This window comes from Lithobates pipiens, unplaced genomic scaffold, assembly GCF_037356315.1.
Source record: "Lithobates pipiens isolate NorthernLeopardFrog02 unplaced genomic scaffold, aLitPip1_a1.2 Scaffold_8, whole genome shotgun sequence".
NCBI classification, from domain to species: Eukaryota; Metazoa; Chordata; class Amphibia; order Anura; family Ranidae; genus Lithobates; species Lithobates pipiens.
In genome coordinates this window covers 271,821,026-271,845,765 of record NW_027507903.1, presented here as the reverse complement: position 1 = coordinate 271,845,765, position 24,740 = coordinate 271,821,026, and the positions used below count along the sequence as shown (strand labels likewise).

The 24,740-nt window shown below is 45.7% G+C and overlaps 22 non-coding genes across 22 annotated transcripts; all 22 read left to right on the top strand.

Moving 5' to 3' along the window:
- Positions 1–203: 203 nt before the first annotated feature.
- On the top strand, positions 204–276 carry TRNAV-CAC (transfer RNA valine (anticodon CAC)). The gene has a single exon. It is a non-coding gene; the product is annotated as a tRNA-Val (tRNA).
- A 555-nt stretch (positions 277–831) lies between these two features.
- TRNAV-AAC (transfer RNA valine (anticodon AAC)) lies at positions 832–904 on the top strand. The gene has a single exon. It is a non-coding gene; the product is annotated as a tRNA-Val (tRNA).
- A 111-nt stretch (positions 905–1,015) lies between these two features.
- On the top strand, positions 1,016–1,088 carry TRNAV-CAC (transfer RNA valine (anticodon CAC)). The gene has a single exon. It is a non-coding gene; the product is annotated as a tRNA-Val (tRNA).
- A 555-nt stretch (positions 1,089–1,643) lies between these two features.
- On the top strand, positions 1,644–1,716 carry TRNAV-AAC (transfer RNA valine (anticodon AAC)). The gene has a single exon. It is a non-coding gene; the product is annotated as a tRNA-Val (tRNA).
- A 1,734-nt stretch (positions 1,717–3,450) lies between these two features.
- TRNAV-CAC (transfer RNA valine (anticodon CAC)) lies at positions 3,451–3,523 on the top strand. The gene has a single exon. It is a non-coding gene; the product is annotated as a tRNA-Val (tRNA).
- Positions 3,524–5,073: 1,550 nt separating this feature from the next.
- TRNAV-CAC (transfer RNA valine (anticodon CAC)) lies at positions 5,074–5,146 on the top strand. Its single transcript has one exon. It is a non-coding gene; the product is annotated as a tRNA-Val (tRNA).
- A 555-nt stretch (positions 5,147–5,701) lies between these two features.
- Positions 5,702–5,774, top strand: TRNAV-AAC (transfer RNA valine (anticodon AAC)). The gene has a single exon. It is a non-coding gene; the product is annotated as a tRNA-Val (tRNA).
- Positions 5,775–6,513: 739 nt separating this feature from the next.
- On the top strand, positions 6,514–6,586 carry TRNAV-AAC (transfer RNA valine (anticodon AAC)). The gene has a single exon. It is a non-coding gene; the product is annotated as a tRNA-Val (tRNA).
- Positions 6,587–7,508: 922 nt separating this feature from the next.
- Positions 7,509–7,581, top strand: TRNAV-CAC (transfer RNA valine (anticodon CAC)). Its single transcript has one exon. It is a non-coding gene; the product is annotated as a tRNA-Val (tRNA).
- A 555-nt stretch (positions 7,582–8,136) lies between these two features.
- On the top strand, positions 8,137–8,209 carry TRNAV-AAC (transfer RNA valine (anticodon AAC)). Its single transcript has one exon. It is a non-coding gene; the product is annotated as a tRNA-Val (tRNA).
- A 111-nt stretch (positions 8,210–8,320) lies between these two features.
- TRNAV-CAC (transfer RNA valine (anticodon CAC)) lies at positions 8,321–8,393 on the top strand. The gene has a single exon. It is a non-coding gene; the product is annotated as a tRNA-Val (tRNA).
- A 1,550-nt stretch (positions 8,394–9,943) lies between these two features.
- TRNAV-CAC (transfer RNA valine (anticodon CAC)) lies at positions 9,944–10,016 on the top strand. Its single transcript has one exon. It is a non-coding gene; the product is annotated as a tRNA-Val (tRNA).
- Positions 10,017–10,571: 555 nt separating this feature from the next.
- Positions 10,572–10,644, top strand: TRNAV-AAC (transfer RNA valine (anticodon AAC)). Its single transcript has one exon. It is a non-coding gene; the product is annotated as a tRNA-Val (tRNA).
- A 111-nt stretch (positions 10,645–10,755) lies between these two features.
- Positions 10,756–10,828, top strand: TRNAV-CAC (transfer RNA valine (anticodon CAC)). The gene has a single exon. It is a non-coding gene; the product is annotated as a tRNA-Val (tRNA).
- Positions 10,829–12,378: 1,550 nt separating this feature from the next.
- Positions 12,379–12,451, top strand: TRNAV-CAC (transfer RNA valine (anticodon CAC)). The gene has a single exon. It is a non-coding gene; the product is annotated as a tRNA-Val (tRNA).
- Positions 12,452–13,190: 739 nt separating this feature from the next.
- On the top strand, positions 13,191–13,263 carry TRNAV-CAC (transfer RNA valine (anticodon CAC)). The gene has a single exon. It is a non-coding gene; the product is annotated as a tRNA-Val (tRNA).
- A 1,540-nt stretch (positions 13,264–14,803) lies between these two features.
- TRNAV-CAC (transfer RNA valine (anticodon CAC)) lies at positions 14,804–14,876 on the top strand. Its single transcript has one exon. It is a non-coding gene; the product is annotated as a tRNA-Val (tRNA).
- A 3,802-nt stretch (positions 14,877–18,678) lies between these two features.
- On the top strand, positions 18,679–18,751 carry TRNAV-AAC (transfer RNA valine (anticodon AAC)). Its single transcript has one exon. It is a non-coding gene; the product is annotated as a tRNA-Val (tRNA).
- Positions 18,752–19,490: 739 nt separating this feature from the next.
- TRNAV-AAC (transfer RNA valine (anticodon AAC)) lies at positions 19,491–19,563 on the top strand. The gene has a single exon. It is a non-coding gene; the product is annotated as a tRNA-Val (tRNA).
- Positions 19,564–19,674: 111 nt separating this feature from the next.
- TRNAV-CAC (transfer RNA valine (anticodon CAC)) lies at positions 19,675–19,747 on the top strand. The gene has a single exon. It is a non-coding gene; the product is annotated as a tRNA-Val (tRNA).
- Positions 19,748–21,855: 2,108 nt separating this feature from the next.
- TRNAV-AAC (transfer RNA valine (anticodon AAC)) lies at positions 21,856–21,928 on the top strand. The gene has a single exon. It is a non-coding gene; the product is annotated as a tRNA-Val (tRNA).
- A 1,734-nt stretch (positions 21,929–23,662) lies between these two features.
- TRNAV-CAC (transfer RNA valine (anticodon CAC)) lies at positions 23,663–23,735 on the top strand. The gene has a single exon. It is a non-coding gene; the product is annotated as a tRNA-Val (tRNA).
- Positions 23,736–24,740: the final 1,005 nt, after the last annotated feature.

Here is a 24,740-nt window from a genome sequence, read left to right as displayed (position 1 = left end):
AAAAGTGCTGTTGTGATGGGTTTCTGTAGTGTAGTGGTTATCACGTTCGCCAAACACGCGAAAGGTCCCCGGTTCAAAACCGGGCAGAAACAATTTGAGCGCGCTAGTGCTTTTTGTCAATGTCGCTTTCAGCAGCTCTTTTCACCGATCTTACTTTAGGGTAGACTTTCGGTTTGCAAGGCTCAAAAAAACAGCATGAATGGGTTTCTGTAGTGTAGTGGTTATCACGTTCGCCTCACACGCGAAAGGTCCCCGGTTCGAAACCGGGCAGAAACAGTGCTTACCTTTAACTTTTTCACAGTCTGGCAAACTCAAAGCTCTTGCCATGCCTTGCCCCTCTGGCAGCCGTAAGCCAAATCTGCCAATACAAAGCACAGTTTAGGTGCAACACCTTCAATGTGAGCTCTTTTTCTTCACTGTTTATGAGCTGACCATCACTGTAAGTGTTTGGTGTTTAGGCAAACTTGTTTTCTGGACCCAAAGGCAATTGGAATGTGGACTTTGGTTCTCCTGCTTAGTCAGCTGAGCTGGAAAACCTGACGACCATTGGCGTATGTTTTCAGCTGACCTGGTGAGAAAAGTGTGTGGAAAAGCTAGAGGTGATATCCATGACTCAGTGTATCTTGCCAGTAATGGCTGTTTTGAGGATGTTATTTGTATCAAGTTAGGCATCCGAGATGGGCTTTCTTCCTTCTTTGCTTCATTACCAAAGAGTATCATTTGCAAGGACGGTAAACTGAACTCAGGTTATCAACCAACCAGAAGCAAATAATAGCTAATACGGTGACCCCAACCTCCGAGCAACCAACCCGAAAAGTGCTGTCGTGATAGGTTTCTGTAGTGTAGTGGTTATCACGTTCGCCTAACACGCGAAAGGTCCCCGGTTCGAAACCGGGCAGAAACAATTTGAGTGCGCTAGTGCTTTTTGTCAATGTCGCTTTCAGCAGCTCTTTTCACCGATCTTACTTTAGGGTAGACTTTCGGTCTGCAAGGCTCAAAAAAACAGCATGAATGGGTTTCTGTAGTGTAGTGGTTATCACGTTCGCCTCACACGCGAAAGGTCCCCGGTTCGAAACCGGGCAGAAACAGTGCTTACCTTTAACTTTTTCACAGTCTGGCAAACTCAAAGCTCTTGCCATGCCTTGCCCCTCTGGCAGCCGTAAGCCAAATCTGCCAATACAAAGCACAGTTTAGGTGCAACACCTTCAATGTGAGCTCTTTTTCTTCACTGTTTATGAGCTGACCATCGCTGTAAGTGTTTGGTGTTTAGGCAAACTTGTTTTCTGGACCCAAAGGCAATTGGAATGTGGACTTTGGTTCTCCTGCTTAGTCAGCTGAGCTGGAAAACCTGACGACCATTGGCGTATGTTTTCAAATGACCTGGTGAGAAAAGTGTGTGGAAAAGCTAGAGGTGATATCCATGACTCAGTGTATCTTGCCAGTACTGGCTGTTTTGAGGATGTTATTTGTATCAAGTTAGGCATCCGAGATGGGCTTTCTTCCTTCTTTGCTTCATTACCAAAGAGTATCATTTGCAAGGACGGTAAACTGAACTCAGGTTATCAACCAACCAGAAGCAAATAATAGCTAATACGGTGACCCCAACCTCCGAGCAACCAACCCGAAAAATGCTGTCGTGTTAGGTTTCTGTAGTGTAGTGGTTATCACGTTCGCCTAACACGCGAAAGGTCCCCGGTTCGAAACCGGGCAGAAACAATTTGAGCACGCTAGTGCTTTTTGTCAATGTCGCTTTCAGCAGCTCTTTTCACCGATCTTACTTTAGGGTAGACTTTCGGTCTGCAAGGCTCACAAAAACAGCATGAATGGGTTTCTGTAGTGTATTGGTTATCACGTTCGCCTCACACGCGAAAGGTCCCCGGTTCGAAACCGGGCAGAAACAGTGCTTACCTTTAACTTTTTCACAGTCTGGCAAACTCAAAGCTCTTGCCATGCCTTGCCCCTCTGGCAGCCGTAAGCCAAATCTGCCAATACAAAGCACAGTTTAGGTGCAACACCTTCAATGTGAGCTCTTTTTCTTCACTGTTTATGAGCTGACCATCGCTGTAAGTGTTTGGTGTTTAGGCAAACTTGTTTTCTGGACCCAAAGGCAATTGGAATGTGGACTTTGGTTCTCCTGCTTAGTCAGCTGAGCTGGAAAACCTGACGACCATTGGCGTATGTTTTCAGCTGACCTGGTGAGAAAAGTGTGTGGAAAAGCTAGAGGTGATATCCATGACTCAGTGTATCTTGCCAGTAATGGCTGTTTTGAGGATGCTATTTGTATCAAGTTAGGCATCCGAGATGGGCTTTCTTCCTTCTTTGCTTCATTACCAAAGAGTATCATTTGCAAGGACGGTAAACTGAACTCAGGTTATCAACCAACCAGAAGCAAATAATAGCTAATACGGTGACCCCAACCTCCGAGCAACCAACCCGAAAAGTGCTGTCGTGATAGGTTTCTGTAGTGTAGTGGTTATCACGTTCGTCTAACACGCGAAAGGTCCCCGGTTCGAAACCGGGCAGAAACAATTTGAGTGCGCTAGTGCTTTTTGTCAATGTCGCTTTCAGCAGCTCTTTTCACCGATCTTACTTTAGGGTAGACTTTCGGTTTGCAAGGCTCAAAAAACAGCATGAATGGGTTTCTGTAGTGTAGTGGTTATCACGTTCACCTCACACGCGAAAGGTCCCCGGTTCGAAACCAGGCAGAAAAAGTGCTTACCTTTAACTTTTTCACAGTCTGGCAAACTCAAAGCTCTTGCCATGCCTTGCCCCTCTGGCAGCCGTAAGCCAAATCTGCCAATACAAAGCACAGTTTAGGTGCAACACCTTCAATGTGAGCTCTTTTTCTTCACTGTTTATGAGCTGACCATCGCTGTAAGTGTTTGGTGTTTAGGCAAACTTGTTTTCTGGACCCAAAGGCAATTGGAATGTGGACTTTGGTTCTCCTGCTTAGTCAGCTGAGCTGGAAAACCTGACGACCATTGGCGTATGTTTTCAGCTGACCTGGTGAGAAAAGTGTGTGGAAAAGCTAGAGGTGATATCCATGACTCAGTGTATCTTGCCAGTACTGGCTGTTTTGAGGATGTTATTTGTATCAAGTTAGGCATCCGAGATGGGCTTTCTTCCTTCTTTGCTTCATTACCAAAGAGTATCATTTGCAAGGACGGTAAACTGAACTCAGGTTATCAACCAACCAGAAGCAAATAATAGCTAATACGGTGACCCCAACCTCCGAGCAACCAACCCGAAAAGTGCTGTTGTGATGGGTTTCTGTAGTGTAGTGGTTATCACGTTCGCCAAACACGCGAAAGGTCCCCGGTTCAAAACCGGGCAGAAACAATTTGAGCGCGCTAGTGCTTTTTGTCAATGTCGCTTTCAGCAGCTCTTTTCACCGATCTTACTTTAGGGTAGACTTTCGGTTTGCAAGGCTCAAAAAAACAGCATGAATGGGTTTCTGTAGTGTAGTGGTTATCACGTTCGCCTCACACGCGAAAGGTCCCCGGTTCGAAACCGGGCAGAAACAGTGCTTACCTTTAACTTTTTCACAGTCTGGCAAACTCAAAGCTCTTGCCATGCCTTGCCCCTCTGGCAGCCGTAAGCCAAATCTGCCAATACAAAGCACAGTTTAGGTGCAACACCTTCAATGTGAGCTCTTTTTCTTCACTGTTTATGAGCTGACCATCACTGTAAGTGTTTGGTGTTTAGGCAAACTTGTTTTCTGGACCCAAAGGCAATTGGAATGTGGACTTTGGTTCTCCTGCTTAGTCAGCTGAGCTGGAAAACCTGACGACCATTGGCGTATGTTTTCAGCTGACCTGGTGAGAAAAGTGTGTGGAAAAGCTAGAGGTGATATCCATGACTCAGTGTATCTTGCCAGTAATGGCTGTTTTGAGGATGTTATTTGTATCAAGTTAGGCATCCGAGATGGGCTTTCTTCCTTCTTTGCTTCATTACCAAAGAGTATCATTTGCAAGGACGGTAAACTGAACTCAGGTTATCAACCAACCAGAAGCAAATAATAGCTAATACGGTGACCCCAACCTCCGAGCAACCAACCCGAAAAGTGCTGTCGTGATAGCTTTCTGTAGTGTAGTGGTTATCACGTTCGCCTAACACGCGAAAGGTCCCCGGTTCGAAACCGGGCAGAAACAATTTGAGTGCGCTAGTGCTTTTTGTCAATGTCGCTTTCAGCAGCTCTTTTCACCGATCTTACTTTAGGGTAGACTTTCGGTTTGCAAGGCTCAAAAAACAGCATGAATGGGTTTCTGTAGTGTAGTGGTTATCACGTTCACCTCACACGCGAAAGGTCCCCGGTTCGAAACCAGGCAGAAAAAGTGCTTACCTTTAACTTTTTCACAGTCTGGCAAACTCAAAGCTCTTGCCATGCCTTGCCCCTCTGGCAGCCGTAAGCCAAATCTGCCAATACAAAGCACAGTTTAGGTGCAACACCTTCAATGTGAGCTCTTTTTCTTCACTGTTTATGAGCTGACCATCGCTGTAAGTGTTTGGTGTTTAGGCAAACTTGTTTTCTGGACCCAAAGGCAATTGGAATGTGGACTTTGGTTCTCCTGCTTAGTCAGCTGAGCTGGAAAACCTGACGACCATTGGCGTATGTTTTCAGCTGACCTGGTGAGAAAAGTGTGTGGAAAAGCTAGAGGTGATATCCATGACTCAGTGTATCTTGCCAGTACTGGCTGTTTTGAGGATGTTATTTGTATCAAGTTAGGCATCCGAGATGGGCTTTCTTCCTTCTTTGCTTCATTACCAAAGAGTATCATTTGCAAGGACGGTAAACTGAACTCAGGTTATCAACCAACCAGAAGCAAATAATAGCTAATACGGTGACCCCAACCTCCGAGCAACCAACCCGAAAAGTGCTGTTGTGATGGGTTTCTGTAGTGTAGTGGTTATCACGTTCGCCAAACACGCGAAAGGTCCCCGGTTCAAAACCGGGCAGAAACAATTTGAGCGCGCTAGTGCTTTTTGTCAATGTCGCTTTCAGCAGCTCTTTTCACCGATCTTACTTTAGGGTAGACTTTCGGTTTGCAAGGCTCAAAAAAACAGCATGAATGGGTTTCTGTAGTGTAGTGGTTATCACGTTCGCCTCACACGCGAAAGGTCCCCGGTTCGAAACCGGGCAGAAACAGTGCTTACCTTTAACTTTTTCACAGTCTGGCAAACTCAAAGCTCTTGCCATGCCTTGCCCCTCTGGCAGCCGTAAGCCAAATCTGCCAATACAAAGCACAGTTTAGGTGCAACACCTTCAATGTGAGCTCTTTTTCTTCACTGTTTATGAGCTGACCATCACTGTAAGTATTTGGTGTTTAGGCAAACTTGTTTTCTGGACCCAAAGGCAATTGGAATGTGGACTTTGGTTCTCCTGCTTAGTCAGCTGAGCTGGAAAACCTGACGACCATTGGCGTATGTTTTCAGCTGACCTGGTGAGAAAAGTGTGTGGAAAAGCTAGAGGTGATATCCATGACTCAGTGTATCTTGCCAGTACTGGCTGTTTTGAGGATGTTATTTGTATCAAGTTAGGCATCCGAGATGGGCTTTCTTCCTTCTTTGCTTCATTACCAAAGAGTATCATTTGCAAGGACGGTAAACTGAACTCAGGTTATCAACCAACCAGAAGCAAATAATAGCTAATACGGTGACCCCAACCTCCGAGCAACCAACCCGAAAAATGCTGTCGTGTTAGGTTTCTGTAGTGTAGTGGTTATCACGTTCGCCTAACACGCGAAAGGTCCCCGGTTCGAAACCGGGCAGAAACAATTTGAGCACGCTAGTGCTTTTTGTCAATGTCGCTTTCAGCAGCTCTTTTCACCGATCTTACTTTAGGGTAGACTTTCGGTCTGCAAGGCTCACAAAAACAGCATGAATGGGTTTCTGTAGTGTATTGGTTATCACGTTCGCCTCACACGCGAAAGGTCCCCGGTTCGAAACCGGGCAGAAACAGTGCTTACCTTTAACTTTTTCACAGTCTGGCAAACTCAAAGCTCTTGCCATGCCTTGCCCCTCTGGCAGCCGTAAGCCAAATCTGCCAATACAAAGCACAGTTTAGGTGCAACACCTTCAATGTGAGCTCTTTTTCTTCACTGTTTATGAGCTGACCATCGCTGTAAGTGTTTGGTGTTTAGGCAAACTTGTTTTCTGGACCCAAAGGCAATTGGAATGTGGACTTTGGTTCTCCTGCTTAGTCAGCTGAGCTGGAAAACCTGACGACCATTGGCGTATGTTTTCAGCTGACCTGGTGAGAAAAGTGTGTGGAAAAGCTAGAGGTGATATCCATGACTCAGTGTATCTTGCCAGTAATGGCTGTTTTGAGGATGCTATTTGTATCAAGTTAGGCATCCGAGATGGGCTTTCTTCCTTCTTTGCTTCATTACCAAAGAGTATCATTTGCAAGGACGGTAAACTGAACTCAGGTTATCAACCAACCAGAAGCAAATAATAGCTAATACGGTGACCCCAACCTCCGAGCAACCAACCCGAAAAGTGCTGTCGTGATAGGTTTCTGTAGTGTAGTGGTTATCACGTTCGCCTAACACGCGAAAGGTCCCCGGTTCGAAACCGGGCAGAAACAATTTGAGTGCGCTAGTGCTTTTTGTCAATGTCGCTTTCAGCAGCTCTTTTCACCGATCTTACTTTAGGGTAGACTTTCGGTTTGCAAGGCTCAAAAAACAGCATGAATGGGTTTCTGTAGTGTAGTGGTTATCACGTTCACCTCACACGCGAAAGGTCCCCGGTTCGAAACCAGGCAGAAAAAGTGCTTACCTTTAACTTTTTCACAGTCTGGCAAACTCAAAGCTCTTGCCATGCCTTGCCCCTCTGGCAGCCGTAAGCCAAATCTGCCAATACAAAGCACAGTTTAGGTGCAACACCTTCAATGTGAGCTCTTTTTCTTCACTGTTTATGAGCTGACCATCGCTGTAAGTGTTTGGTGTTTAGGCAAACTTGTTTTCTGGACCCAAAGGCAATTGGAATGTGGACTTTGGTTCTCCTGCTTAGTCAGCTGAGCTGGAAAACCTGACGACCATTGGCGTATGTTTTCAGCTGACCTGGTGAGAAAAGTGTGTGGAAAAGCTAGAGGTGATATCCATGACTCAGTGTATCTTGCCAGTACTGGCTGTTTTGAGGATGTTATTTGTATCAAGTTAGGCATCCGAGATGGGCTTTCTTCCTTCTTTGCTTCATTACCAAAGAGTATCATTTGCAAGGACGGTAAACTGAACTCAGGTTATCAACCAACCAGAAGCAAATAATAGCTAATACGGTGACCCCAACCTCCGAGCAACCAACCCGAAAAGTGCTGTTGTGATGGGTTTCTGTAGTGTAGTGGTTATCACGTTCGCCAAACACGCGAAAGGTCCCCGGTTCAAAACCGGGCAGAAACAATTTGAGCGCGCTAGTGCTTTTTGTCAATGTCGCTTTCAGCAGCTCTTTTCACCGATCTTACTTTAGGGTAGACTTTCGGTTTGCAAGGCTCAAAAAAACAGCATGAATGGGTTTCTGTAGTGTAGTGGTTATCACGTTCGCCTCACACGCGAAAGGTCCCCGGTTCGAAACCGGGCAGAAACAGTGCTTACCTTTAACTTTTTCACAGTCTGGCAAACTCAAAGCTCTTGCCATGCCTTGCCCCTCTGGCAGCCGTAAGCCAAATCTGCCAATACAAAGCACAGTTTAGGTGCAACACCTTCAATGTGAGCTCTTTTTCTTCACTGTTTATGAGCTGACCATCGCTGTAAGTATTTGGTGTTTAGGCAAACTTGTTTTCTGGACCCAAAGGCAATTGGAATGTGGACTTTGGTTCTCCTGCTTAGTCAGCTGAGCTGGAAAACCTGACGACCATTGGCGTATGTTTTCAGCTGACCTGGTGAGAAAAGTGTGTGGAAAAGCTAGAGGTGATATCCATGACTCAGTGTATCTTGCCAGTACTGGCTGTTTTGAGGATGTTATTTGTATCAAGTTAGGCATCCGAGATGGGCTTTCTTCCTTCTTTGCTTCATTACCAAAGAGTATCATTTGCAAGGACGGTAAACTGAACTCAGGTTATCAACCAACCAGAAGCAAATAATAGCTAATACGGTGACCCCAACCTCCGAGCAACCAACCCGAAAAATGCTGTCGTGATAGGTTTCTGTAGTGTAGTGGTTATCACGTTCGCCTAACACGCGAAAGGTCCCCGGTTCGAAACCGGGCAGAAACAATTTGAGCGCGCTAGTGCTTTTTGTCAATGTCGCTTTCAGCAGCTCTTTTCACCGATCTTACTTTAGGGTAGACTTTCGGTTTGCAAGGCTCAAAAAAACAGCATGAATGGGTTTCTGTAGTGTAGTGGTTATCACGTTCGCCTCACACGCGAAAGGTCCCCGGTTCGAAACCGGGCAGAAACAGTGCTTACCTTTAACTTTTTCACAGTCTGGCAAACTCAAAGCTCTTGCCATGCCTTGCCCCTCTGGCAGCCGTAAGCCAAATCTGCCAATACAAAGCACAGTTTAGGTGCAACACCTTCAATGTGAGCTCTTTTTCTTCACTGTTTATGAGCTGACCATCACTGTAAGTGTTTGGTGTTTAGGCAAACTTGTTTTCTGGACCCAAAGGCAATTGGAATGTGGACTTTGGTTCTCCTGCTTAGTCAGCTGAGCTGGAAAACCTGACGACCATTGGCGTATGTTTTCAGCTGACCTGGTGAGAAAAGTGTGTGGAAAAGCTAGAGGTGATATCCATGACTCAGTGTATCTTGCCAGTAATGGCTGTTTTGAGGATGTTATTTGTATCAAGTTAGGCATCCGAGATGGGCTTTCTTCCTTCTTTGCTTCATTACCAAAGAGTATCATTTGCAAGGACGGTAAACTGAACTCAGGTTATCAACCAACCAGAAGCAAATAATAGCTAATACGGTGACCCCAACCTCCGAGCAACCAACCCGAAAAGTGCTGTCGTGATAGCTTTCTGTAGTGTAGTGGTTATCACGTTCGCCTAACACGCGAAAGGTCCCCGGTTCGAAACCGGGCAGAAACAATTTGAGTGCGCTAGTGCTTTTTGTCAATGTCGCTTTCAGCAGCTCTTTTCACCGATCTTACTTTAGGGTAGACTTTCGGTTTGCAAGGCTCAAAAAACAGCATGAATGGGTTTCTGTAGTGTAGTGGTTATCACGTTCACCTCACACGCGAAAGGTCCCCGGTTCGAAACCAGGCAGAAAAAGTGCTTACCTTTAACTTTTTCACAGTCTGGCAAACTCAAAGCTCTTGCCATGCCTTGCCCCTCTGGCAGCCGTAAGCCAAATCTGCCAATACAAAGCACAGTTTAGGTGCAACACCTTCAATGTGAGCTCTTTTTCTTCACTGTTTATGAGCTGACCATCGCTGTAAGTGTTTGGTGTTTAGGCAAACTTGTTTTCTGGACCCAAAGGCAATTGGAATGTGGACTTTGGTTCTCCTGCTTAGTCAGCTGAGCTGGAAAACCTGACGACCATTGGCGTATGTTTTCAGCTGACCTGGTGAGAAAAGTGTGTGGAAAAGCTAGAGGTGATATCCATGACTCAGTGTATCTTGCCAGTACTGGCTGTTTTGAGGATGTTATTTGTATCAAGTTAGGCATCCGAGATGGGCTTTCTTCCTTCTTTGCTTCATTACCAAAGAGTATCATTTGCAAGGACGGTAAACTGAACTCAGGTTATCAACCAACCAGAAGCAAATAATAGCTAATACGGTGACCCCAACCTCCGAGCAACCAACCCGAAAAGTGCTGTTGTGATGGGTTTCTGTAGTGTAGTGGTTATCACGTTCGCCAAACACGCGAAAGGTCCCCGGTTCAAAACCGGGCAGAAACAATTTGAGCGCGCTAGTGCTTTTTGTCAATGTCGCTTTCAGCAGCTCTTTTCACCGATCTTACTTTAGGGTAGACTTTCGGTTTGCAAGGCTCTAAAAAACAGCATGAATGGGTTTCTGTAGTGTAGTGGTTATCACGTTCGCCTCACACGCGAAAGGTCCCCGGTTCGAAACCGGGCAGAAACAGTGCTTACCTTTAACTTTTTCACAGTCTGGCAAACTCAAAGCTCTTGCCATGCCTTGCCCCTCTGGCAGCCGTAAGCCAAATCTGCCAATACAAAGCACAGTTTAGGTGCAACACCTTCAATGTGAGCTCTTTTTCTTCACTGTTTATGAGCTGACCATCGCTGTAAGTATTTGGTGTTTAGGCAAACTTGTTTTCTGGACCCAAAGGCAATTGGAATGTGGACTTTGGTTCTCCTGCTTAGTCAGCTGAGCTGGAAAACCTGACGACCATTGGCGTATGTTTTCAGCTGACCTGGTGAGAAAAGTGTGTGGAAAAGCTAGAGGTGATATCCATGACTCAGTGTATCTTGCCAGTACTGGCTGTTTTGAGGATGTTATTTGTATCAAGTTAGGCATCCGAGATGGGCTTTCTTCCTTCTTTGCTTCATTACCAAAGAGTATCATTTGCAAGGACGGTAAACTGAACTCAGGTTATCAACCAACCAGAAGCAAATAATAGCTAATACGGTGACCCCAACCTCCGAGCAACCAACCCGAAAAATGCTGTCGTGATAGGTTTCTGTAGTGTAGTGGTTATCACGTTCGCCTAACACGCGAAAGGTCCCCGGTTCGAAACCGGGCAGAAACAATTTGAGCGCGCTAGTGCTTTTTGTCAATGTCGCTTTCAGCAGCTCTTTTCACCGATCTTACTTTAGGGTAGACTTTCGGTTTGCAAGGCTCAAAAAAACAGCATGAATGGGTTTCTGTAGTGTAGTGGTTATCACGTTCGCCTCACACGCGAAAGGTCCCCGGTTCGAAACCGGGCAGAAACAGTGCTTACCTTTAACTTTTTCACAGTCTGGCAAACTCAAAGCTCTTGCCATGCCTTGCCCCTCTGGCAGCCGTAAGCCAAATCTGCCAATACAAAGCACAGTTTAGGTGCAACACCTTCAATGTGAGCTCTTTTTCTTCACTGTTTATGAGCTGACCATCACTGTAAGTGTTTGGTGTTTAGGCAAACTTGTTTTCTGGACCCAAAGGCAATTGGAATGTGGACTTTGGTTCTCCTGCTTAGTCAGCTGAGCTGGAAAACCTGACGACCATTGGCGTATGTTTTCAGCTGACCTGGTGAGAAAAGTGTGTGGAAAAGCTAGAGGTGATATCCATGACTCAGTGTATCTTGCCAGTAATGGCTGTTTTGAGGATGTTATTTGTATCAAGTTAGGCATCCGAGATGGGCTTTCTTCCTTCTTTGCTTCATTACCAAAGAGTATCATTTGCAAGGACGGTAAACTGAACTCAGGTTATCAACCAACCAGAAGCAAATAATAGCTAATACGGTGACCCCAACCTCCGAGCAACCAACCCGAAAAGTGCTGTCGTGATAGCTTTCTGTAGTGTAGTGGTTATCACGTTCGCCTAACACGCGAAAGGTCCCCGGTTCGAAACCGGGCAGAAACAATTTGAGTGCGCTAGTGCTTTTTGTCAATGTCGCTTTCAGCAGCTCTTTTCACCGATCTTACTTTAGGGTAGACTTTCGGTTTGCAAGGCTCAAAAAACAGCATGAATGGGTTTCTGTAGTGTAGTGGTTATCACGTTCACCTCACACGCGAAAGGTCCCCGGTTCGAAACCAGGCAGAAAAAGTGCTTACCTTTAACTTTTTCACAGTCTGGCAAACTCAAAGCTCTTGCCATGCCTTGCCCCTCTGGCAGCCGTAAGCCAAATCTGCCAATACAAAGCACAGTTTAGGTGCAACACCTTCAATGTGAGCTCTTTTTCTTCACTGTTTATGAGCTGACCATCGCTGTAAGTGTTTGGTGTTTAGGCAAACTTGTTTTCTGGACCCAAAGGCAATTGGAATGTGGACTTTGGTTCTCCTGCTTAGTCAGCTGAGCTGGAAAACCTGACGACCATTGGCGTATGTTTTCAGCTGACCTGGTGAGAAAAGTGTGTGGAAAAGCTAGAGGTGATATCCATGACTCAGTGTATCTTGCCAGTACTGGCTGTTTTGAGGATGTTATTTGTATCAAGTTAGGCATCCGAGATGGGCTTTCTTCCTTCTTTGCTTCATTACCAAAGAGTATCATTTGCAAGGACGGTAAACTGAACTCAGGTTATCAACCAACCAGAAGCAAATAATAGCTAATACGGTGACCCCAACCTCCGAGCAACCAACCCGAAAAGTGCTGTTGTGATGGGTTTCTGTAGTGTAGTGGTTATCACGTTCGCCAAACACGCGAAAGGTCCCCGGTTCAAAACCGGGCAGAAACAATTTGAGCGCGCTAGTGCTTTTTGTCAATGTCGCTTTCAGCAGCTCTTTTCACCGATCTTACTTTAGGGTAGACTTTCGGTTTGCAAGGCTCTAAAAAACAGCATGAATGGGTTTCTGTAGTGTAGTGGTTATCACGTTCGCCTCACACGCGAAAGGTCCCCGGTTCGAAACCGGGCAGAAACAGTGCTTACCTTTAACTTTTTCACAGTCTGGCAAACTCAAAGCTCTTGCCATGCCTTGCCCCTCTGGCAGCCGTAAGCCAAATCTGCCAATACAAAGCACAGTTTAGGTGCAACACCTTCAATGTGAGCTCTTTTTCTTCACTGTTTATGAGCTGACCATCACTGTAAGTATTTGGTGTTTAGGCAAACTTGTTTTCTGGACCCAAAGGCAATTGGAATGTGGACTTTGGTTCTCCTGCTTAGTCAGCTGAGCTGGAAAACCTGACGACCATTGGCGTATGTTTTCAGCTGACCTGGTGAGAAAAGTGTGTGGAAAAGCTAGAGGTGATATCCATGACTCAGTGTATCTTGCCAGTACTGGCTGTTTTGAGGATGTTATTTGTATCAAGTTAGGCATCCGAGATGGGCTTTCTTCCTTCTTTGCTTCATTACCAAAGAGTATCATTTGCAAGGACGGTAAACTGAACTCAGGTTATCAACCAACCAGAAGCAAATAATAGCTAATACGGTGACCCCAACCTCCGAGCAACCAACCCGAAAAGTGCTGTTGTGATGGGTTTCTGTAGTGTAGTGGTTATCACGTTCGCCAAACACGCGAAAGGTCCCCGGTTCAAAACCGGGCAGAAACAATTTGAGCGCGCTAGTGCTTTTTGTCAATGTCGCTTTCAGCAGCTCTTTTCACCGATCTTACTTTAGGGTAGACTTTCGGTTTGCAAGGCTCTAAAAAACAGCATGAATGGGTTTCTGTAGTGTAGTGGTTATCACGTTCGCCTCACACGCGAAAGGTCCCCGGTTCGAAACCGGGCAGAAACAGTGCTTACCTTTAACTTTTTCACAGTCTGGCAAACTCAAAGCTCTTGCCATGCCTTGCCCCTCTGGCAGCCGTAAGCCAAATCTGCCAATACAAAGCACAGTTTAGGTGCAACACCTTCAATGTGAGCTCTTTTTCTTCACTGTTTATGAGCTGACCATCACTGTAAGTATTTGGTGTTTAGGCAAACTTGTTTTCTGGACCCAAAGGCAATTGGAATGTGGACTTTGGTTCTCCTGCTTAGTCAGCTGAGCTGGAAAACCTGACGACCATTGGCGTATGTTTTCAGCTGACCTGGTGAGAAAAGTGTGTGGAAAAGCTAGAGGTGATATCCATGACTCAGTGTATCTTGCCAGTACTGGCTGTTTTGAGGATGTTATTTGTATCAAGTTAGGCATCCGAGATGGGCTTTCTTCCTTCTTTGCTTCATTACCAAAGAGTATCATTTGCAAGGACGGTAAACTGAACTTAGGTTATCAACCAACCAGAAGCAAATAATAGCTAATACGGTGACCCCAACCTCCGAGCAACCAACCCGAAAAATGCTGTCGTGATAGGTTTCTGTAGTGTAGTGGTTATCACGTTCGCCTAACACGCGAAAGGTCCCTGGTTCGAAACCGGGCAGAAACAATTTGAGCACGCTAGTGCTTTTTGTCAATGTCGCTTTCAGCAGCTCTTTTCACCGATCTTACTTTAGGGTAGACTTTCGGTCTGCAAGGCTCACAAAAACAGCATGAATGGGTTTCTGTAGTGTAGTGGTTATCACGTTCGCCTCACACGCGAAAGGTCCCCGGTTCGAAACAGTGCTTACCTTTAACTTTTTCACAGTCTGGCAAACTCAAAGCTCTTGCCATGCCTTGCCCCTCTGGCAGCCGTAAGCCAAATCTGCCAATACAAAGCACAGTTTAGGTGCAACACCTTCAATGTGAGCTCTTTTTCTTCACTGTTTATGAGCTGACCATCGCTGTAAGTGTTTGGTGTTTAGGCAAACTTGTTTTCTGGACCCAAAGGCAATTGGAATGTGGACTTTGGTTCTCCTGCTTAGTCAGCTGAGCTGGAAAACCTGACTACCATTGGCGTATGTTTTCAGCTGACCTGGTGAGAAAAGTGTGTGGAAAAGCTAGAGGTGATATCCATGACTCAGTGTATCTTGCCAGTACTGGCTGTTTTGAGGATGTTATTTGTATCAAGTTAGGCATCCGAGATGGGCTTTCTTCCTTCTTTGCTTCATTACCAAAGAGTATCATTTGCAAGGACGGTAAACTGAACTCAGGTTATCAACCAACCAGAAGCAAATAATAGCTAATACGGTGACCCCAACCTCCGAGCAACCAACCCGAAAAATGCTGTCGTGTTAGGTTTCTGTAGTGTAGTGGTTATCACGTTCGCCTAACACGCGAAAGGTCCCCGGTTCAAAACCAGGCAGAAACAATTTGAGCGCGCTAGTGCTTTTTGTCAATGTCGCTTTCAGCAGCTCTTTTCACCGATCTTACTTTAGGGTAGACTTTCGGTCTGCAAGGCTCAAAGAAACAGCATGAATGGGTTTCTGTAGTGTAGTGGTTATCACGTTCGCCTCACACGCGAAAGGTCCCCGGTTCGAAACCGGGCAGAAACAGTGCTTACCTTTAACTTTTTCACAGTCTGGCAAACTCAAAGCTCTTGCCACGCCTTGCCCCTCTGGCAGCCGTAAGCCAAATCTGCCAATACAAAGCACAGTTTAGGTGCAACACCTTCAATGTGAGCTCTTTTTCTTCACTGTTTATGAGCTGACCATCGCTGTAAGTGTGTGGTGTTTAGGCAAACTTGTTTTCTGGACCCAAAGGCAATTGGAATGTGGACTTTGGTTCTCCTGCTTAGTCAGCTGAGCTGGAAAACCTGACGACCATTGGCGTATGTTTTCAGCTGACCTGGTGAGAAAAGTGTGTGGAAAAGCTAGAGGTGATATCCATGACTCAGTGTATCTTGCCAGTACTGGCTGTTTTGAGGATGTTATTTGTATCAAGTTAGGCATCCGAGATGGGCTTTCTTCCTTCTTTGCTTCATTACCAAAGAGTATCATTTGCAAGGACGGTAAACTGAACTCAAGTTATCAACCAACCAGAAGCAAATAATAGCTAATACGGTGACCCCAACCTCCGAGCAACCAACCCGAAAAGTGCTGTCGTGATAGGTTTCTGTAGTGTAGTGGTTATCACGTTCGCCTAACACGCGAAAGGTCCCCGGTTCGAAACTGGGCAGAAACATTTTGAGCGCGCTAGTGCTTTTTGTCAATGTCGCTTTCAGCAGCTCTTTTCACCGATCTTATTTTAGGGTAGACTTTCGGTCTGCAAGGCTCAAAAAAACAGCATGAATGGGTTTCTGTAGTGTAGTGGTTATCACGTTTGCCTCACACGCGAAAGGTCCCCGGTTCGATACCGGGCAGAAACAGTGCTTACCTTTAACTTTTTCACAGTCTGGCAAACTCAAAGCTCTTGCCATGCCTTGCCCCTCTGGCAGCCGTAAGCCAAATCTGCCAATACAAAGCACAGTTTAGGTGCAACACCTTCAATGTGAGCTCTTTTTCTTCACTGTTTATGAGCTGACCATCGCTGTAAGTATTTGGTGTTTAGGCAAACTTGTTTTCTGGACCCAAAGGCAATTGGAATGTGGACTTTGGTTCTCCTGCTTAGTCAGCTGAGCTGGAAAACCTGACGACCATTGGCATATGTTTTCAGCTGACCTGGTGAGAAAAGTGTGTGGAAAAGCTAGAGGTGATATCCATGACTCAGTGTATCTTGCCAGTACTGGCTGTTTTGAGGATGTTATTTGTATCAAGTTAGGCATCCGAGATGGGCTTTCTTCCTTCTTTGCTTCATTACCAAAGAGTATCATTTGCAAGGACGGTAAACTGAACTCAGGTTATCAACCAACCAGAAGCAAATAATAGCTAATACGGTGACCCCAACCTCCGAGCAACCAACCCGAAAAATGCTGTTGAGATAGGTTTCTGTAGTGTAGTGGTTATCACGTTCGCCTAACACGCGAAAGGTCCCCGGTTCGAAATCGGGCAGAAACAATTTGAGTGCGCTAGTGCTTTTTGTCAATGTCGCTTTCAGCAGCTCTTTTCACCGATCTTACTTTAGGGTAGACTTTCGGTTTGCAAGGCTCAAAAAACAGCATGAATGGGTTTCTGTAGTGTAGTGGTTATCACGTTCACCTCACACGCGAAAGGTCCCCGGTTCGAAACCAGGCAGAAAAAGTGCTTACCTTTAACTTTTTCACAGTCTGGCAAACTCAAAGCTCTTGCCATGCCTTGCCCCTCTGGCAGCCGTAAGCCAAATCTGCCAATACAAAGCACAGTTTAGGTGCAACACCTTCAATGTGAGCTCTTTTTCTTCACTGTTTATGAGCTGACCATCGCTGTAAGTGTTTGGTGTTTAGGCAAACTTGTTTTCTGGACCCAAAGGCAATTGGAATGTGGACTTTGGTTCTCCTGCTTAGTCAGCTGAGCTGGAAAACCTGACGACCATTGGCGTATGTTTTCAGCTGACCTGGTGAGAAAAGTGTGTGGAAAAGCTAGAGGTGATATCCATGACTCAGTGTATCTTGCCAGTACTGGCTGTTTTGAGGATGTTATTTGTATCAAGTTAGGCATCCGAGATGGGCTTTCTTCCTTCTTTGCTTCATTACCAAAGAGTATCATTTGCAAGGACGGTAAACTGAACTCAGGTTATCAACCAACCAGAAGCAAATAATAGCTAATACGGTGACCCCAACCTCCGAGCAACCAACCCGAAAAATGCTGTCGTGATAGGTTTCTGTAGTGTAGTGGTTATCACGTTCGCCTAACACGCGAAAGGTCCCCGGTTCAAAACCGGGCAGAAACAATTTGAGCGCGCTAGTGCTTTTTGTCAATGTCGCTTTCAGCAGCTCTTTTCACCGATCTTACTTTAGGGTAGACTTTCGGTCTGCAAGGCTCAAAAAAACAGCATGAATGGGTTTCTGTAGTGTAGTGGTTATCACGTTCGCCTCACACGCTAAAGTTCCCCGGTTCGAAACCGGGCAGAAACAGTGTTTACCTTTAACTTTTTCACAGTCTGGCAAACTCAAAGCTCTTGCCACGCCTTGCCCCTCTGGCAGCCGTAAGCCAAATCTGCCAATACAAAGCACAGTTTAGGTGCAACACCTTCAATGTGAGCTCTTTTTCTTCACTGTTTATGAGCTGACCATCGCTGTAAGTGTGTGGTGTTTAGGAAAACTTGTTTTCTGGACCCAAAGGCAATTGGAATGTGGACTTTGGTTCTCCTGCTTAGTCAGCTGAGCTGGAAAACCTGACGACCATTGGCGTATGTTTTCAGCTGACCTGGTGAGAAAAGTGTGTGGAAAAGCTAGAGGTGATATCCATGACTCAGTGTATCTTGCCAGTACTGGCTGTTTTGAGGATGTTATTTGTATCAAGTTAGGCATCCGAGATGGGCTTTCTTCCTTCTTTGCTTCATTACCAAAGAGTATCATTTGCAAGGACGGTAAACTGAACTCAGGTTATCAACCAACCAGAAGCAAATAATAGCTAATACGGTGACCCCAACCTCCGAGCAACCAACCCGAAAAGTGCTGTCGTGATAGGTTTCTGTAGTGTAGTGGTTATCACGTTCGCCTAACACGCGAAAGGTCCCCGGTTCAAAACCGGGCAGAAACAATTTGAGCGCGCTAGTGCTTTTTGTCAATGTCGCTTTCAGCAGCTCTTTTCACCGATCTTACTTTAGGGTAGACTTTCGGTCTGCAAGGCTCAAAAAAACAGCATGAATGGGTTTCTGTAGTGTAGTGGTTATCACGTTCGCCTCACACGCTAAAGTTCCCCGGTTCGAAACCGGGCAGAAACAGTGTTTACCTTTAACTTTTTCACAGTCTGGCAAACTCAAAGCTCTTGCCACGCCTTGCCCCTCTGGCAGCCGTAAGCCAAATCTGCCAATACAAAGCACAGTTTAGGTGCAACACCTTCAATGTGAGCTCTTTTTCTTCACTGTTTATGAGCTGACCATCGCTGTAAGTGTGTGGTGTTTAGGAAAACTTGTTTTCTGGACCCAAAGGCAATTGGAATGTGGACTTTGGTTCTCCTGCTTAGTCAGCTGAGCTGGAAAACCTGACGACCATTGGCGTATGTTTTCAGCTGACCTGGTGAGAAAAGTGTGTGGAAAAGCTAGAGGTGATATCCATGACTCAGTGTATCTTGCCAGTACTGGCTGTTTTGAGGATGTTATTTGTATCAAGTTAGGCATCCGAGATGGGCTTTCTTCCTTCTTTGCTTCATTACCAAAGAGTATCATTTGCAAGGACGGTAAACTGAACTCAGGTTATCAACCAACCAGAAGCAAATAATAGCTAATACGGTGACCCCAACCTCCGAGCAACCAACCCGAAAAGTGCTGTCGTGATAGGTTTCTGTAGTGTAGTGGTTATCACGTTCGCCTAACACGCGAAAGGTCCCCGGTTCGAAACCGGGCAGAAACATTTTGAGCGCGCTAGTGCTTTTTGTCAATGTCGCTTTCAGCAGCTCTTTTCACCGATCTTATTTTAGGGTAGACTTTCGGTCTGCAAGGCTCAAAAAAACAGCATGAATGGGTTTCTGTAGTGTAGTGGTTATCACGTTTGCCTCACACGCGAAAGGTCCCCGGTTCGATACCGGGCAGAAACAGTGCTTACCTTTAACTTTTTCACAGTCTGGCAAACTCAAAGCTCTTGCCATGCCTTGCCCCTCTGGCAGCCGTAAGCCAAATCTGCCAATACAAAGCACAGTTTAGGTGCAACACCTTCAATGTGAGCTCTTTTTCTTCACTGTTTATGAGCTGACCATCGCTGTAAGTATTTGGTGTTTAGGCAAACTTGTTTTCTGGACCCAAAGGCAATTGGAATGTGGACTTTGGTTCTCCTGCTTAGTCAGCTGAGCTGGAAAACCTGACGACCATTGGCGTATGTTTTCAGCTGACCTGGTGAGAAAAGTGTGTGGAAAAGCTAGAGGTGATATCCATGACTCAGTGTATCTTGCCAGTACTGGCTGTTTTGAGGATGTTATTTGTATCAAGTTAGGCATCCGAGATGGGCTTTCTTCCTTCTTTGCTTCATTACCAAAGAGTATCATTTGCAAGGACGGTAAACTGAACTCAGGTTATCAACCAACCAGAAGCAAATAATAGCTAATACGGTGACCCCAACCTCCGAGCAACCAACCCGAAAAATGCTGTTGTGATAGGTTTCTGTAGTGTAGTGGTTATCACGTTCGCCTAACACGCGAAAGGTCCCCGGTTCGAAACCGGGCAGAAACAATTTGAGCACGCTAGTGCTTTTTGTCAATGTCGCTTTCAGCAGCTCTTTTCACCGATCTTACTTTAGGGTAGACTTTCGGTCTGCAAGGCTCAAAAAAACAGCATGAATGGGTTTCTGTAGTGTAGTGGTTATCACGTTCGCCTCACACGCGAAAGGTCCCCGGTTCGAAACCGGGCAGAAACAGTGCTTACCTTTAACTTTTTCACAGTCTGGCAAACTCAAAGCTCTTGCCATGCCTTGCCCCTCTGGCAGCCGTAAGCCAAATCTGCCAATACAAAGCACAGTTTAGGTGCAACACCTTCAATGTGAGCTTTTTTTCTTCACTGTTTATGAGCTGACCATCGCTGTAAGTATTTGGTGTTTAGGCAAACTTGTTTTCTGGACCCAAAGGCAATTGGAATGTGGACTTTGGTTCTCCTGCTTAGTCAGCTGAGCTGGAAAACCTGACGACCATTGGCGTATGTTTTCAGCTGACCTGGTGAGAAAAGTGTGTGGAAAAGCTAGAGGTGATATCCATGACTCAGTGTATCTTGCCAGTACTGGCTGTTTTGAGGATGTTATTTGTATCAAGTTAGGCATCCGAGATGGGCTTTCTTCCTTCTTTGCTTCATTACCAAAGAGTATCATTTGCAAGGACAGTAAACTGAACTCAGGTTATCAACCAACCAGAAGCAAATAATAGCTAATACGGTGACCCCAACCTCCGAGCAACCAACCCGAAAAGTGCTGTAGTGATAGGTTTCTGTAGTGTAGTGGTTATCACGTTCGCCTCACACGCGAAAGGTCCCCGGTTCGAAAACGGGCAGAAACAGTGCTTACCTTTAACTTTTTCACAGTCTGGCAAACTCAAAGCTCTTGCCATGTCTTGCCCCTCTGGCAGCCGTAAGCCAAATCTGCCAATACAAAGCACAGTTTAGGTGCAACACCTTCAATGTGAGCTCTTTTTCTTCACTGTTTATGAGCTGACCATCGCTGTAAGTGTTTGGTGTTTAGGCAAACTTGTTTTCTGGACCCAAAGGCAATTGGAATGTGGACTTTGGTTCTCCTGCTTAGTCAGCTGAGCTGGAAAACCTGACGACCATTGGCGTATGTTTTCAGCTGACCTGGTGAGAAAAGTGTGTGGAAAAGCTAGAGGTGATATCCATGACTCAGTGTATCTTGCCAGTACTGGCTGTTTTGAGGATGTTATTTGTATCAAGTTAGGCATCCGAGATGGGCTTTCTTCCTTCTTTGCTTCATTACCAAAGAGTATCATTTGCAAGGACGGTAAACTGAACTCAGGTTATCAACCAACCAGAAGCAAATAATAGCTAATACGGTGACCCCAACCTCCGAGCAACCAACCCGAAAAGTGCTGTTGTGATAGGTTTCTGAAGTGTAGTGGTTATCACGTTCGCCTAACACGCGAAAGGTCCCCGGTTCGAAACCGGGCAGAAACAATTTGAGTGCGCTAGTGCTTTTTGTCAATGTCGCTTTCAGCAGCTCTTTTCACCGATCTTACTTTAGGGTAGACTTTCGGTTTGCAAGGCTCAAAATACAGCATGAATGGGTTTCTGTAGTGTAGTGGTTATCACGTTCACCTCACACGCGAAAGGTCCCCGGTTCGAAACCAGGCAGAAAAAGTGCTTACCTTTAACTTTTTCACAGTCTGGCAAACTCAAAGCTCTTGCCATGCCTTGCCCCTCTGGCAGCCGTAAGCCAAATCTGCCAATACAAAGCACAGTTTAGGTGCAACACCTTCAATGTGAGCTCTTTTTCTTCACTGTTTATGAGCTGACCATCGCTGTAAGTGTTTGGTGTTTAGGCAAACTTGTTTTCTGGACCCAAAGGCAATTGGAATGTGGACTTTGGTTCTCCTGCTTAGTCAGCTGAGCTGGAAAACCTGACGACCATTGGCGTATGTTTTCAGCTGACCTGGTGAGAAAAGTGTGTGGAAAAGCTAGAGGTGATATCCATGACTCAGTGTATCTTGCCAGTACTGGCTGTTTTGAGGATGTTATTTGTATCAAGTTAGGCATCCGAGATGGGCTTTCTTCCTTCTTTGCTTCATTACCAAAGAGTATCATTTGCAAGGACGGTAAACTGAACTCAGGTTATCAACCAACCAGAAGCAAATAATAGCTAATACGGTGACCCCAACCTCCGAGCAACCAACCCGAAAGAGTTACCAAAGAGTATCATTTGCAAGGACGGTAAACTGAACTCAGGTTATCAACCAACCAGAAGCAAATAATAGCTAATACGGTGACCCCAACCTCCGAGCAACCAACCCGAAAAGTGCTGCTGGATAGGTTTCTGTAGTGTAGTGGTTATCACGTTCGCCTAACACGCGAAAGGTCCCCGGTTCGAAACCGGGCAGAAACAATTTGAGCGCGCTAGTGCTTTTTGTCAATGTCGCTTTCAGCAGCTCTTTTCACCGATCTTACTTTAGGGTAGACTTTCGGTTTGCAAGGCTCAAAAAACAGCATGAATGGGTTTCTGTAGTGTAGTGGTTATCACATTCACCTCACACGCGAAAGGTCCCCGGTTCGAAACCAGGCAGAAAAAGTGCTTACCTTTAACTTTTTCACAGTCTGGCAAACTCAAAGCTCTTGCCATGCCTTGCCCCTCTGGCAGCCGTAAGCCAAATCTGCCAATACAAAGCACAGTTTAGGTGCAACACCTTCAATGTGAGCTCTTTTTCTTCACTGTTTATGAGCTGACCATCGCTGTAAGTGTTTGGTGTTTAGGCAAACTTGTTTTCTGGACCCAAAGGCAATTGGAATGTGGACTTTGGTTCTCCTGCTTAGTCAGCTGAGCTGGAAAACCTGACGACCATTGGCGTATGTTTTCAGCTGACCTGGTGAGAAAAGTGTGTGGAAAAGCTAGAGGTGATATCCATGACTCAGTGTATCTTGCCAGTACTGGCTGTTTTGAGGATGTTATTTGTATCAAGTTAGGCATCCGAGATGGGCTTTCTTCCTTCTTTGCTTCATTACCAAAGAGTATCATTTGCAAGGACGGTAAACTGAACTCAGGTTATCAACCAACCAGAAGCAAATAATAGCTAATACGGTGACCCCAACCTCCGAGCAACCAACCCGAAAAATGCTGTCGTGATAGGTTTCTGTAGTGTAGTGGTTATCACGTTCGCCTAACACGCGAAAGCTCCCCGGTTCAAAACCGGGCAGAAACAATTTGAGCGCGCTAGTGCTTTTTGTCAATGTCGCTTTCAGCAGCTCTTTTCACCGATCTTACTTTAGGGTAGACTTTCGGTCTGCAAGGCTCAAAAAAACAGCATGAATGGGTTTCTGTAGTGTAGTGGTTATCACGTTCGCCTCACACGCGAAAGTTCCCCGGTTCGAAACCGGGCAGAAACAGTGCTTACCTTTAACTTTTTCACAGTCTGGCAAACTCAAAGCTCTTGCCACGCCTTGCCCCTCTGGCAGCCGTAAGCCAAATCTGCCAATACAAAGCACAGTTTAGGTGCAACACCTTCAATGTGAGCTCTTTTTCTTCACTGTTTATGAGCTGACCATCGCTGTAAGTGTTTGGTGTTTAGGCAAACTTGTTTTCTGGACCCAAAGGCAATTGGAATGTGGACTTTGGTTCTCCTGCTTAGTCAGCTGAGCTGGAAAACCTGACGACCATTGGCGTATGTTTTCAGCTGACCTGGTGAGAAAAGTGTGTGGAAAAGCTAGAGGTGATATCCATGACTCAGTGTATCTTGCCAGTACTGGCTGTTTTGAGGATGTTATTTGTATCAAGTTAGGCATCCGAGATGGGCTTTCTTCCTTCTTTGCTTCATTACCAAAGAGTATCATTTGCAAGGACGGTAAACTGAACTCAGGTTATCAACCAACCAGAAGCAAATAATAGCTAATACGGTGACCCCAACCTCCGAGCAACCAACCCGAAAAATGCTGTCGTGATAGGTTTCTGTAGTGTAGTGGTTATCACGTTCGCCTAACACGCGAAAGCTCCCCGGTTCAAAACCGGGCAGAAACAATTTGAGCGCGCTAGTGCTTTTTGTCAATGTCGCTTTCAGCAGCTCTTTTCACCGATCTTACTTTAGGGTAGACTTTCGGTCTGCAAGGCTCAAAAAAACAGCATGAATGGGTTTCTGTAGTGTAGTGGTTATCACGTTCGCCTCACACGCGAAAGGTCCCCGGTTCGAAACCGGGCAGAAACAGTGCTTACCTTTAACTTTTTCACAGTCTGGCAAACTCAAAGCTCTTGCCACGCCTTGCCCCTCTGGCAGCCGTAAGCCAAATCTGCCAATACAAAGCACAGTTTAGGTGCAACACCTTCAATGTGAGCTCTTTTTCTTCACTGTTTATGAGCTGACCATCGCTGTAAGTGTGTGGTGTTTAGGCAAACTTGTTTTCTGGACCCAAAGGCAATTGGAATGTGGACTTTGGTTCTCCTGCTTAGTCAGCTGAGCTGGAAAACCTGACGACCATTGGCGTATGTTTTCAGCTGACCTGGTGAGAAAAGTGTGTGGAAAAGCTAGAGGTGATATCCATGACTCAGTGTATCTTGCCAGTACTGGCTGTTTTGAGGATGTTATTTGTATCAAGTTAGGCATCCGAGATGGGCTTTCTTCCTTCTTTGCTTCATTACCAAAGAGTATCATTTGCAAGGACGGTAAACTGAACTCAGGTTATCAACCAACCAGAAGCAAATAATAGCTAATACGGTGACCCCAACCTCCGAGCAACCAACCCGAAAAGTGCTGTTGTGATGGGTTTCTGTAGTGTAGTGGTTATCACGTTCGCCTAACACGCGAAAGGTCCCCGGTTTGAAACCGGGCAGGAACAATTTGAGCGCGCTAGTGCTTTTTGTCAATGTCGCTTTCAGCAGCTCTTTTCACCGATCTTACTTTAGGGTAGACTTTCGGTCTGCAAGGCTCAAAAAGACAGCATGAATGGGATTCTGTAGTGTAGTGGTTATCATGTTCGCCTCACACGCGAAAGGTCCCCGGTTCGAAACCGGGCAGAAACAGTGCTTACCTTTAACTTTTTCACAGTCTGGCAAACTCAAAGCTCTTGCCATGCCTTGCCCCTCTGGCAGCCGTAAGCCAAATCTGCCAATACAAAGCACAGTTTAGGTGCAACAAATTCAATGTGAGCTCTTTTTCTTCACTGTTTATGAGCTGACCATCGCTGTAAGTGTTTGGTGTTTAGGCAAACTTGTT